Consider the following 12,730-nt stretch of genomic DNA (forward strand, 5'->3'; position numbering starts at 1 on the left):
GTCCCTACTCTACTTATTAGCCCTGTAGACACACTTACCTTATCTAATCCTTCGGAACAAACAGCGCATTATCTGCACACACTCTTTCCGTGTGCTCGAAGATCTCTGAACATTGAGAGAGTCGAGTTTACAAGGAAGATTCTCGTGACCTTCACAAGGATCGAGCCTGGGTATTCTAATGGAAATCAAATCGTGGGGAAATCATGTGCGAACAAAATGTGGAACGGGGATATTTAAATTCTGTCGCTTTTAATTCCTTTAGAGAATGAAATTCCGACATAGAGCGTGTCGTTATCGCTCGGCATTGTGACCTTGATACATACAAGAAAGCGAAAAAGTGTTCCTGTTTAAAACGTGCAAATAAGCTCGCTTGTTGCACCTGCATTCTTTAGCGCGACTCTGATGTATATGCAGTAATAGAAGAAGAGAAAATAAAATAATAAATCTTCATCCCGCAAAAATGTACCAAGTTTTTGTTCCCCCGCTCGCGTAAAGAGCCAGTCGTGTACTCTCGTATCTCCAAACTGCAGAGAGCATATAATCCAAATCCCGCCCGCAAATCCGCGGCTTTTCTCTCTCTCTCTCTCTCTCTCTCTCTCTCTCTCTCTCTCTCTCTCTCTCTCTCTATCCTCGCGCAGTACAGCAGCTTCATTTCTCCCTCGAGAGCTTTCCTCGCTTTTACAGTCCAGCTAAACTTCTCAGAACTCCGAGAAAAAGGAAAAACGCTCGCCCATCTCGAGACAACAGCATCCTCGCGATGCACCTGTTACGCGAGTCTGCGCAGGAAAGTCGGCCGATATTGTATACTCGACTTTCTTTTTTTCTTAATCATCATCAGCTTGCTCGGTTGAATCACACACAGAGGTTCGCGGATGGAATGACAAGTGGATATTCGGAGCGTTAGCGCGGCGCAGAGCTCTAAAACCGGAAGTACAATACGCGTCGCGCGGGCAGCCGCGGTGAAAGTGCTCGCGCAGACGCGCGTAGGCGGCGGCAGCATGAACAGGATCTTCGAGGCGCAGCGAGTTTTAATTCGATTAGCGGGGTGAGGAGTTTTCTCGGCTATACGTAGGAGCTCGCGCGAGTTATCGTTAGAAACTGGCCTTAATATTTCTGATGGAGGAGGCGCGACTCGGGCTTTTATCGGGGCGTCGATCTTTTGGGGAAAGCTCTGCGGAGAGGCGAGAGAGATTGGAATTTCGTGCGGTATTTTCATCCTTCACCGAGCGCGCGCTCGATCGATCTGATGGTGTTTGCTTTGCACTTTGCATCAGATGAAAACTCGAGAGTGTTACAATGGCAAACGGTTCTGTGTAATATTATTACAAACTTTGCATACATTACAGATGAAGATAAGTTCGCGTTAGCGTCCGCGTCTTAATTAAATAAAAGCCTCTCACAAAGACGCTGTCATTCCGCGTGGCCTTAATACTGCAGCACACGATATGATACAATCGGCGAAAAAAAATGATGCTTTTATTATGCCTAATGAGTAGACTCTTTTTTCTCTCGTTCTAGCTGGCTGAGAAAGTAAAACCAAAGTGGCGGCAGTTTCTTTTTCGTTTCGCTGTCTGTCCTCATGGCGCTGCACCGGTGACGAACTACTGATCTGAAAATTTTTCCAAGCGGGTAAAGGATTTTTTTCCATCGTATTATACTCGCGCGCAGTCATTGTCCTCGCGCGCGATTCACAACGTGCGAGACATAATAGTTGTGGAAAAAAGGAGTTTCTAATTTAATTAGTATAATTAAAAGACAGCCGGGCTATGTGTCTGTGTGAGTGTATGTGTATACACATCTGCAAAACGCCGTGACTTTCTCAGCTGAAAAAGAAGCGGGCAATTAGGGGAGCGCACAATGATATCCAGCGGCGTAATCTACTAAATTATGAAATAAAAAGTATATCATTTGGAGAATTAATTTCCCTCCGCGGCGCCCGCTCTAGCAGAAGAACTGAACAGCTTGTGGGTAATTAAGTTAAACTTAGTGTCCTGCGTTGGAAAATTGTTTACGGTTTCCTCGGGGAACCGTTCGATGCGCCGAGAGAAAAACAAAAATTTAAATCGCGCCGTCAATTCATTAGAGCGCAGTCTTCTTGCAAAATTGCGGCCATCAAAATTTCCACATAGAAGCTAATACAGCCCGTAGTCCAGTAAACATTTACAGCCTCTGCCCCATTAGAAAAGCTAATTACCCGCAGACAAGCGCCGTAAAACTCTCGCGCGTCTCTATGCGTCGTCAACACTCAATTCCATCGTTCATCCATGAGAAAAAAATGTCGAGTACACGCGACAAGCTCATAAATTTTTAATCATGCATCCGACTGATCCAATTCTCGGGACAACTTTCCCTCGTTTATATTTGTTTTGATCGATCGACCGTCGTGGTCGCGCGCATCCAGTTCTCGTTCTGATCTCCCGCGCACGTGCGCGTACATATAATACGCACATCCGCGCAAAACCTTATACACACATATGTAGTATACGCAGCTGGAATTATAACGATTAGAAAACCGGCCTTCTATTAGTCGACGCCGAAAAGAAGGAGAGAGAGATAGAGAAAAAAAGAGTGTACACACGCGGCAGGCATTTGCATGAGTAGGTCGTATGGGTACGTAGTGAGCGCATTTCTCCGCGACGCGCCGGAAGTGGTGATGCGCGTACATAAAAGAAATAGCGAATGCGTTGTCTTTTTCCTAAATTTCACTCGGTCGTCTCGCTCTCGCTTGTCTCGACGTCGAGCGCGGAAAGTCTGGCGTTCTGGAATCCGCGACTGTGCGGCTGTAAATATCGGATAACGTCTGGCTTGTTAACTTTTTTTTCGACGGAAATTCTGTTGTTAACGCTGTGCATCTTAACGCTCGTAAAAATCTTACGACGGCGTAAATAAGGGATATTTATTTAAAAGCTGTATTTTCGCGCAAAATTTCAAGCGTCTTGGTGTGAAAGAGCAGAAAAAGAGAGTAGCTCCACTTCCATGTGTATATTACAGACCGCGGACTGACTCCGCGCGTTTTGCGTTAATTTTAAAGAGCCGTCTCTAGACTCGCCTTAATTTTCAAAGTATAATACTGCAGCCTGCTTTCGCTGAAACGGAAAAAATTTCAAATCGCTCGTTTGATAATGCGTGCAGCGGTCGGCCGCGAGCGTCATCGAGTGTTTACGGCCGGATATAAGTATGCACACAGGGAAAAATAACGAGAGCCGATCGTTTTGTTGGGAAATCGGGTGAGAGCGTTTGGAATACGTAAACAACGTTTTAGCGCATTGCTATATTCTATTTTTTAATTAAGCGTTCCATAAAGAAACGGCATTGACGTACTTCGCACACACCCAACCGTTGCATCACTTCGAACGATCGCAACTCATTCACAGGACTTTCTTTGCCCTGTGACTAATCGGCAAGCGATTCGATCGAGGCTCTCGTTCACCCACAGAACAAATGGTCCCTCCGCGCGCGCAGCTTTCTCTTTCTAAAAACAAAAACTATCACAACCGCAAATACCTATCCGATCCAGCATCGCAGCGTTTACCACGTCATTCTCCGCTCGGAGAAAAGCCACAATACCTGCGTATTACCATCCCAGTAGCAGCAGGAGCCGATGTTGCACAATTTTTTCTCGCTCGCGCACATTGACGTCAACGTGTACGCGCTGCGTATACACGTTATATAGAAGTGCACACGTAGTGCGCCGCTTTCACACGGATCTCGGCTTTGTCACGCCGGCCGGACACGGAAGGCTGCTGCTGCTGTTGCTATACGCCGAAGACGCCGAGAGATAGCTCTCGTTTCATTAACGGGACGGCCGATAGGTGTTCTCTCTTTTTTTCGCTTTTCCTTCGCTTTTTGACGCTTTTCCGCGGCGAACGGGAAATGAACGGGCCGAATGTGAGAGCCGTCGGAAATTAATTGGACGGGGGAGGAAATACGTTCTACTGCGCGACGTGCGCGAGTGTGTGTGTGTGTGTGTGTGTGTGTAGGCGCAGCTGTGATTCTATTAGTTATATAGAGACACGCGCGTCACGCAAGGATTCAATCAGAGAATTTAATAAAGAGCTAGTTCGACTGGCCGTAATGATTTTATTGAATCGAGAGCTCGCTTGATTAACGCTTTTAAAAATATTTTATTACTCGCGAGCTGACTCCATTACGTCATTTTTTTTCAACGGAATATACGACTCTTCGCAGGCTTGTCGCGGACGTAATTTATGGACCTCCTGTATAACGACGTTAGAAATCGTACGCCGTCACCCCGTATAATTCGCGGTGAAGAAAAAAAGTACGTCACCCATAATTATTTACACAAAGTGCGCGCGCCACCACCATGGAGAGCAGCAGCAGATCTCGGTAGAAAGTCCCGCCGTAAATTAAAGCTCGCGTCAATTAACCTCTCAATCTCCCGCGCGGAATCCCCCTGATGCGCGGCTCGTAAACGCTGCAGATCGGCAACGAAAAAAAATGTATTTCGAAATTTACGATTGCAGAGCAGTAGTAAAAGTGATTTCACCGGCGTTAAAAGTCCGAGTATGCAGCGACGAATCGCGGCCCGCATGTAGTCCACATTTTCACCCGCGGGTATGTGTATGTGCAGTAGTTGCGTGAATAGCGCAAAAGTACACAGTCTCGGGGCACAGCTGCGCTCTCTAAAATTTTCGTGGCGAATTTTCACTCGCGACGAGAGCGTGCGACCGAATGGTTGATTTACGTAGATTCGCTTGCTTTTCACTTTGGATGAGTCAGTGTACTAGTTTTGGAATCGATCAACGTCGTCCGATCAGTCTAGACTTTAGTTATACTTATGTTAGTTTTCAACAGCTCCAAACGCGAACTATCCACAGTAATCTATAAAATCCCATAGCCTAACTCGCGCAGCATTCTAAATCACTCTCGTTTTAACTGTCGTCAATAAAAATCTGCGGCAAAGTGAATTTCCATGTCGAATGAAAAAGAGCAAGAGAGAGAGAAACCCATCCGCTCTTGGCGGCTCTCGTCAAACGGGCGAAATTTCTAATGAGCCGATGCTCTCGTCGCCGAATTCCGCGCGCGCGACCCACTTCCGAATTTCGCGTCCTGATCCTGCGTTCACCGCACCTAAGAAATTAGCATTGCAAATCGCGCGTCACCGTGTGCGCAGAGAGACGACGAGAGAAACGATCCGGAGCAGACCACGACAATGACGGGTGGGCGGTTTGAGCGGCGGTGCGGCGGCTCAAGCTCGCGACAATTTTGGGTCACTGAATTTTCTCGCACCTATGTCGAGTGTCTTTCTCCACGCGTTTTCGCGAGGCTGTTATATTTCGTCTGTGGTTTTCTTCCTTTGTCTTCGCGGTGTGGGATTAATTGGCCGATTGCCTTTTTGTCTTATTGCAGTTTTAGTGTGGAAAATAAGAAATTCTGAGTTTTAACTCATAAGCCATAATATGATATTATTTAAAACTATTTTTTGCTGAATCATAAGTAACGTTGGCCAATCAATTCAAATTCAGTTATAGTTTGTATGTTATATGCATAAGTGTCTTGTAACATCAAAGCTGCAGTGGTTCGGATCCCACTGTATGCAGTTTCGCACTGTATAATTAAACTGTAGGGCCAGTCGAGATGCATGCGCACTACATTCCTATGTGATGCACATGCACCGCGACTGTAGGGTGCCTCTCTGGCCGGTACCATTGTATGGTATCGGACAGAGGGAAGAGCCATATAAGACACTTCAAGAGGACTTGAGAAGGCTGTAATATAAAAAAAAAAAAAAAAATTCAGTTATAGTATAAGCGGCCCAAGTAAGCAAAACAGAAGGCAGTTTCGGCATAAGAGACAAACTGGTATAAATGCACTAAAGCATCATCAAAGTATGAAGGGAAATCTAAAATCGCCTATGCGCCATCTATCTTCGCTGGCGAGAAACACAGAGTGTTTAAGCGCTGGCCGGTAGGAGAAAGACTTCGAAAACGAGTCTAAAACTGCTTTATTTTGACGTACCGTAATCAATCTAATTAATATTACAAATTTTTAACTTACTATTTTGATTTGAAAAGATTTCACAATACTTTAGATTCAAGCTTTTCAGAAGGCTCAATTTAGACAACACAAAAACGATGTATAATATATTCAAGCAGATTTAAAGTATGGTTATAAAAATTGGTTATCCAATACCATCAGAAAAACATAACCCCCGTCAACAGCGTCTGACAAATTCACCGCCTGGTCATTTATCCACTAACTCACTCGGCTCTTATTATTCACCGCTCATTTTTGCGATTCTCGAATCCTCCTCGCGCTTTCTCCCGCGCATTGTCTCCCATAACAAACACTCGCCTCCTCCTTCGCTCGAAATATCACCTCAACAAGTACACACACACGCAAACGTGCACATAGCTACTCACCGACGATTAATCATCGGCGATAATTATCACGCGCGCGTACGTGGCTACAGGCGAGCTCTCTTTATCTCTGGGCTGTGTACGCATGCACTTGCGCGCGATTGAATCGTAATGGGTCGCGAATTTTTCGCACTGAGAAAGAGAGAGAGAGAGAGAGAGAGAGAGAGAGAGAGACCTCCCGCTAATTCATCAAAGCTAGCTCGGAGCAATGCGAGAACGCTCGCGGGGCTTTTGTTTATGTCCTATTAGTAGTAAAAGTTATAATTTACGACCGGATTCGCGAATAAGGACAAAAAAGCGGCAGATGCTCGGTACACACGGCTCTATACGTACTCTCGAACCGTTTGAGATTCAACAGGTTGCTCGCGGCCTTATTGCGAGAGAGAGATGCGCGTGTTTGTTTTTAATACGAATATGATATTCATCTTGTTTACTGTACGATATTCTCGCATCGTATGTAGAAGGCCGGGGATAGATCAGCGAGGTTCGAACGGAAAAGAAAAGCCTGCGAGGAATGCCGGAGCAAAACGGCCCGACGTCAAAAATTGCATCCATCAGCTCAACCTTACAATTATCGTGCTTATCCCGCGGAGGCGTATAATCTTGGGGATTATTTCGTTACCTTAAACAGCCTTGTTCTCTCCTCTCCCGTGACTTTCCCCTCGTTTTCGCTGTTCTTCAAACCCAATAACATAGCGGCCGTAAATTTTCGCGCGAGTATCGGCTGCTATATACATGTATCCCTTTGAGCGTGCGTATGCACGTCCGCGTCGTTATATTCGCTCGTGCGAGTATTATTACTTAATAATATAGTTATAATTTTCTTTTATTTCGTAAACCTATAAACCGCGATTCTCGCTCGCAACTTTCCCTACTATAGCTCCTATTATAACGAGCCTAAGAGGATAATTGCTGCTTTTTAGAGAACACCGAATATAATTTTCCGTATGCGAGATAGATGAGACGCGTAAAAATGTTGTGGGCAGTATCCTAATTCATTTCTGGGAATTTAGAAAACGAAATCGATATAGGGCGGACAAAAAAATTACATCCCATAAAAAATCGGAGATAACAACGCCCGAGAATTTCACTTTCAAATCCTCGCGCGTTGAAGAACTGCATCGCTGTGAAGAATTTCTCCGTCGTTCCATTTTTCATAACTTTGATGGAAAATAGTCGACCCGATTAATCACGCTGGGTTTTTCAGGAAAAGCCACTTCGCACCTCCCCCAGTGAAACTCTGGCTTCGCGGCATTACCATAAAGCACGTGCGTATAGTATATATATGTATAGCTTAACCGGCACATACGGGCCCCGACGCGGAGGCGGTTCACGACAAAAGGTGCTATACGCGCAGCTCGTGCGTCAATGCCGTTATGATTCATCGGGCCGACATCCGAGTGAAAGCGAAAGGCTTTCCCTCGGCTGTGGCCCGAAAATATTACACTGACGCATCGGGCCCGTTTTTGTTTCGCAACGTTACGTGCGTCGCTGCGTGAGGGAATGATAAAAATGACCGAAATTGAGAGTGAGAGAGAGAGAGAGAGAGAGAGAGAGGCCGATGATCGTGCGTAATTGTTACGCGAGTCTGAGAATCGAACTGCGCTGTGTTTGGGTGTGGATAAACAACGGAGCGAAGAGATAAAGAAGTTATCTTTTGTTTGAATGGTAAAAGCTGCAGCTGGATAGATTTGTTGTTTACACGCGGATTTGGCGCTACTGGTATAAGCAAACATGTAGGGAGAGCTGATTCTTGTGAATGATATGTGAACATCCGATTATATTATATTACGTGCCATGTATGGTGCCCTACTGAATTTATTAGAAAACTAACTTTATTGATCTAGCGATCGGCGACGAAACATCAATATTACTAAGCGCGAGCCACGAGGATTAATTTGATGTTCTGATATATTTTAATTCATTATTCAGTGTTTGTATATACGTCTATAAACCATGTAATTGTAATATGATAGTAATAAACATGCTAATCAATTTTAAAGTGTTTATGACTGAATGAAATAATGTACATTAAATATGATCTAAAAAGCGGAAGTACATTACTTACGGCGATTGCTAGCAGATATCTACTTTCATAAAGCGCTTGACCTAATAAGGCGCGAATCAAAAACAAAAACTGGTGTATGTGCTGTAACTTTTCTAGTTAATATTTAGAGCATATTAACTTTTTTTAATATCCATTTTAATATTTTGAGATAACAAATGTACGATTATCGTGAATTATAATTTCAAAGTATCTTGTAAACACTACCAAAGATTTATGTCAATGAACCTGTAGGTATTTTTCCTAGGTTTCTCATTCAACGGCATAGACCAGCCATTATTACTTGCTGACACAGCCACGGCAGTTATGGTATAAGCGGCTCAAATAAGCCAAAAAAAAGCAGTTTTGGCATAAGAGACAAACTGCTATAAATGCATTAGACCGTCATTAAAGTATTAAGGGAAATCAGAAATCGCTCATGCGCCACCTATCTTCGCTTGACAGAAAAACGAAGAGTTTAAGCGGTGGGGGGAAGGCCTCAAAGGCCAGTCCAAAACTGCTTTGTTTTGACTACCGCATTGCCCTTTACGTACGCCTAAATCAAAATTAAGTTAGGTCAAAAGTTTTTAACGAAAATTGTAAGTGACGTAAGCTTAACAATTCGATTTTAAAAGGTTTCACAATACTTTAGAAACGTTGATAACATGCACAAAACTTAATTTTGTCAACGCAATAACAAGCTCGCCGCTTTTGCTGTACAACAAGCTAAAGTATAGTTTATTAGTGTTCTTATAGTTTTAATAAAAATAGCATATTCATTGCGATTTTATCGTTTGTTATACACTCGTATAAATTTACTATATACTGCAGTTCAATAAATAACAATTAATTAGTAATAATGATTACACTTCCAAGGCTCAGATCTTACATCTCCATCAGAATCTAGTGCACAAACCAGAACTCATTAAAATCCATAAAGTGTGCATGTACCACATGCACGAGCGAATGTCATATTAGTTTGACGCTTGAAACACAGCAACTTGTCAACGGAAACTACGCCTTGAAAGACTCTCGTCCAAAAAATCCACAAAAAAGCATAAAGTCATCAGCTCAGAAAGCTCGTTATATACTGCACGTACAAAACATCCGGCATCAGCCCGACTATAAATCACAAATTAATACCCATCCGATCGCATATAAAACTCCTCGATCGAGCTTCGCTGCAACGACTACATATTATACTATATCCTGCATCGTAATGAACCGGCACCGACATCATCCATACACAGTATATACACGAACGAAGCATCAAAAGAGCTGTCGCCCATATCAAGCGAGCGAGCTCGCAATTAGACAAAAAGAGCTGGACGAGGAAAAAGAGGAACGTCTCAATCGGCTATAGCTGCTGCCAAGCAAAAAGCGTCATATCTCTTCGTATAGGAGAAAGACACGCGCTTAGGATATAGCGATGGCAAAATAAAGCATCGGGGAATCGAAAAATACGCGAAGATCACGGTGACGGCGATACGGGATCTTAGTGTGTCAGTGTGCCTATATGCTAATCGCCATACGGCCGCCCGTCGATCGACGACGAGTTTTAACCTTAGCGAATCTGCCGTGTGTAATGCTCTTTCTCCGTGGATATGTAGTGTATCCGTGTGCGAAGGGAAGGGGGTATCGTGTCGAGTAGTTGGATTGAAAAGATTTGTTTATGTTTATGGCGATACGATTGAGAGTAAAATATATGGGATTTTCCTGTTTTCGATGCAATTATGCAATGGGATCAACTGACTTATTGGTAATAAGAATATCTTCGACTTTTTTAGGCACGACCACGACACGGAAATGCCTTATAGTTTCGTGTGCGACAAATGTGTGAGATGCGATATCTCATGCAATTTTCGACCGATCGGGCTGAAATTTTAGGAGGTCTCCTTTTGCAAAAGCTAAAAAACCATTTTTTTTATCCCGATCCTCTACGTTGTTTTGAAATGCGGGCACAATTTGTTGGATTTTTAAGTGTTTTTTAAAAAAATTTTCCTGTGATGCGATTATCTCGGAAAGACTTTAATCAAACGGTCTAAAAATTTGTGTGCGAACTCCCCTCGTAATACTAAGCTGACAGATTTGTTTTAGGCTTGATCCTGCGCGTATACGCAGAATGCCTCCAAAAATCGCTAAAAACGGTTTTTTAGCTCTAAGTCGAATTCTAAGCATTCTACAAAAAAAAGTTAAAGGGAAAAGTTATAGATCTTTGAAAAATACAACTTTTTCCCATTAACATCAAATCATGAAAATGCTTAGAACTCGAGTTTACAGCCCAAAATCGATTTTTTACAGCTAAAAAAACAATTATTTGCCATAAAACATTACGGACTTACGTTTTACATTAAAATATTAAATATAAAAGTTGTAGACATTTTTAAAATACAACTTTTTACCGTGGCAAACATTTTATTTTAACACTTTTTGACATACACAACCCTAAAAGCGACTTTTTGATACATAAATTCAATAATAACTTGGGTGCAACATGCCCCATCCAACCCAATTATTTTCAGCAATTTTCCTATATTATTAAAAGTTATATTTTGGCCTTTATCTCATACATATATACAAAATTAAACCACTTTTTTAATTAAATTATAAAAAATGAATAATTTAGGAAATACGTAATCGCCGAATACAATCCGTGTAACTTGGCATCATATAACGACGTACGCTATATTAATTAAATGTTTTAAGCTGATCAGTACAATTTACTTTCAAAATTCAAGTGTATATACTGAACTAGAAAAACCTAAACTCAATAAAGAAAATTGCTTAGATTGAAGGAAAGCTCTAAGTAGCTTACTACATCCCTCTAAACTATGCTAAATACCTAAACAATCAATTTTCTAATATTCTAATTAAAACCCTACAAACGAAAACTGCGATATAAAAGTGTTGTATTATTTATCTGAAATTACAATAGAATAAAATTAAAATAAGATATATTTTAAGAATATCTACAAACAAAAATAAATAATTGATACAAATACAAATAAGTTACTAATTTTCCAGTAGTTTTGATGATAGTGTTGATAACCGCCAGAAGAATACCAATCAAAACTTTGACAACAATATGGAAAAAAAATAGGATAATACTGTATAAGCACCGACAGGCATTACGAACGCGAAGCGCGAGCGTAAGCGGTCGTGCCTTATGCCCAAAACGCGGCAAGCCAACGCGGCCGGAGGGCCGCGCGTGTCGCGCTAGTTAAATTATACCTACGTCGTTTTAAAAAATCTTTTTATTACAACTAATCGTCTCGTTAAATATATCATATACACATGAATCCTTTCTTGTGCGCAATTGTTCCAGCAAAGCGTAAACCTCCATTCCTTCAACCAGGACATCCTATTCAATGCACAGAATATCTACGCATTCAAGTGTATTCGCGCACCTATAAAACGCACAATCAAGTTTCGCTAGCCGAGAGAGAGTGTATATAAATCGTAACGGTATGTATACTCCAGCGGCGCAGGTGTGTACGTTGGCAGTCTTCCCGACGCTGATGATAATAAGAGAGGGATCGCGCGAGAGGATCACGGCCGTAGAAAGTAGTTTGATATTTCGAGCCGGTATATATACACACACTACCTACATCTGCGCACGCAGTTCATGATGGGCGTTTACGGACTCTTATATTCCTCCTTAATCTTCGTCGTCTCCTCGCGCTCTGTCCGCGTTTTTTCTCTCCTCCGAGGCACTTAGAAGGCGGAGTCGAGTGTCGTCGGGGGCTACTCGCAGTTTGTCTTCCGTTTCTTGCCCGCCGTTTTTTTTTTACCTCTTTCAGCGACTTTGCTTTCTTGCGCGCCGCGACGTTGCTCCAAAGAGAGATATACCCTCTGCAGTGTGTACAGTTCTTATATTTGCGCGAGCGCGGATTTGAGTTTATTTGGACAGGCCGGCGCGAGGTCTTTTGGAATTTTCGTCGAGCATGCAAATGAGCTTTTTCGAGAATGGATTTATGTCAGCGGTTGACCGATTTCTCGTGCGTTTTTAACTGTTACGTGTCAGAAGGACTTTTTTTGGGAGAGAATTTCTCCCGGTTTATCGCTCCGGCCTTGTTGAGATTATAAAATTGCCTTTAATAATTCACGTATTATAGGTAGTGGATACACTCTTGCGAACCGACAATTATTCTCCGTTCGACAGTCAGCTTCGCGAGCAATCAGTCCTGCGCCTGGCCCGAATCCCGCATAATCGAATCCAAAATCACCGCGCGCCACTCCCTCATTAATGCGCCCGCAACAACGATTACTCTCTCTCCAGAGGAGGCCCAGTCGAGAGCTGCACGTA

This window comes from Nasonia vitripennis, chromosome 2 (assembly GCF_009193385.2).
Source record: "Nasonia vitripennis strain AsymCx chromosome 2, Nvit_psr_1.1, whole genome shotgun sequence".
Classification (NCBI taxonomy): domain Eukaryota; kingdom Metazoa; phylum Arthropoda; class Insecta; order Hymenoptera; family Pteromalidae; genus Nasonia; species Nasonia vitripennis.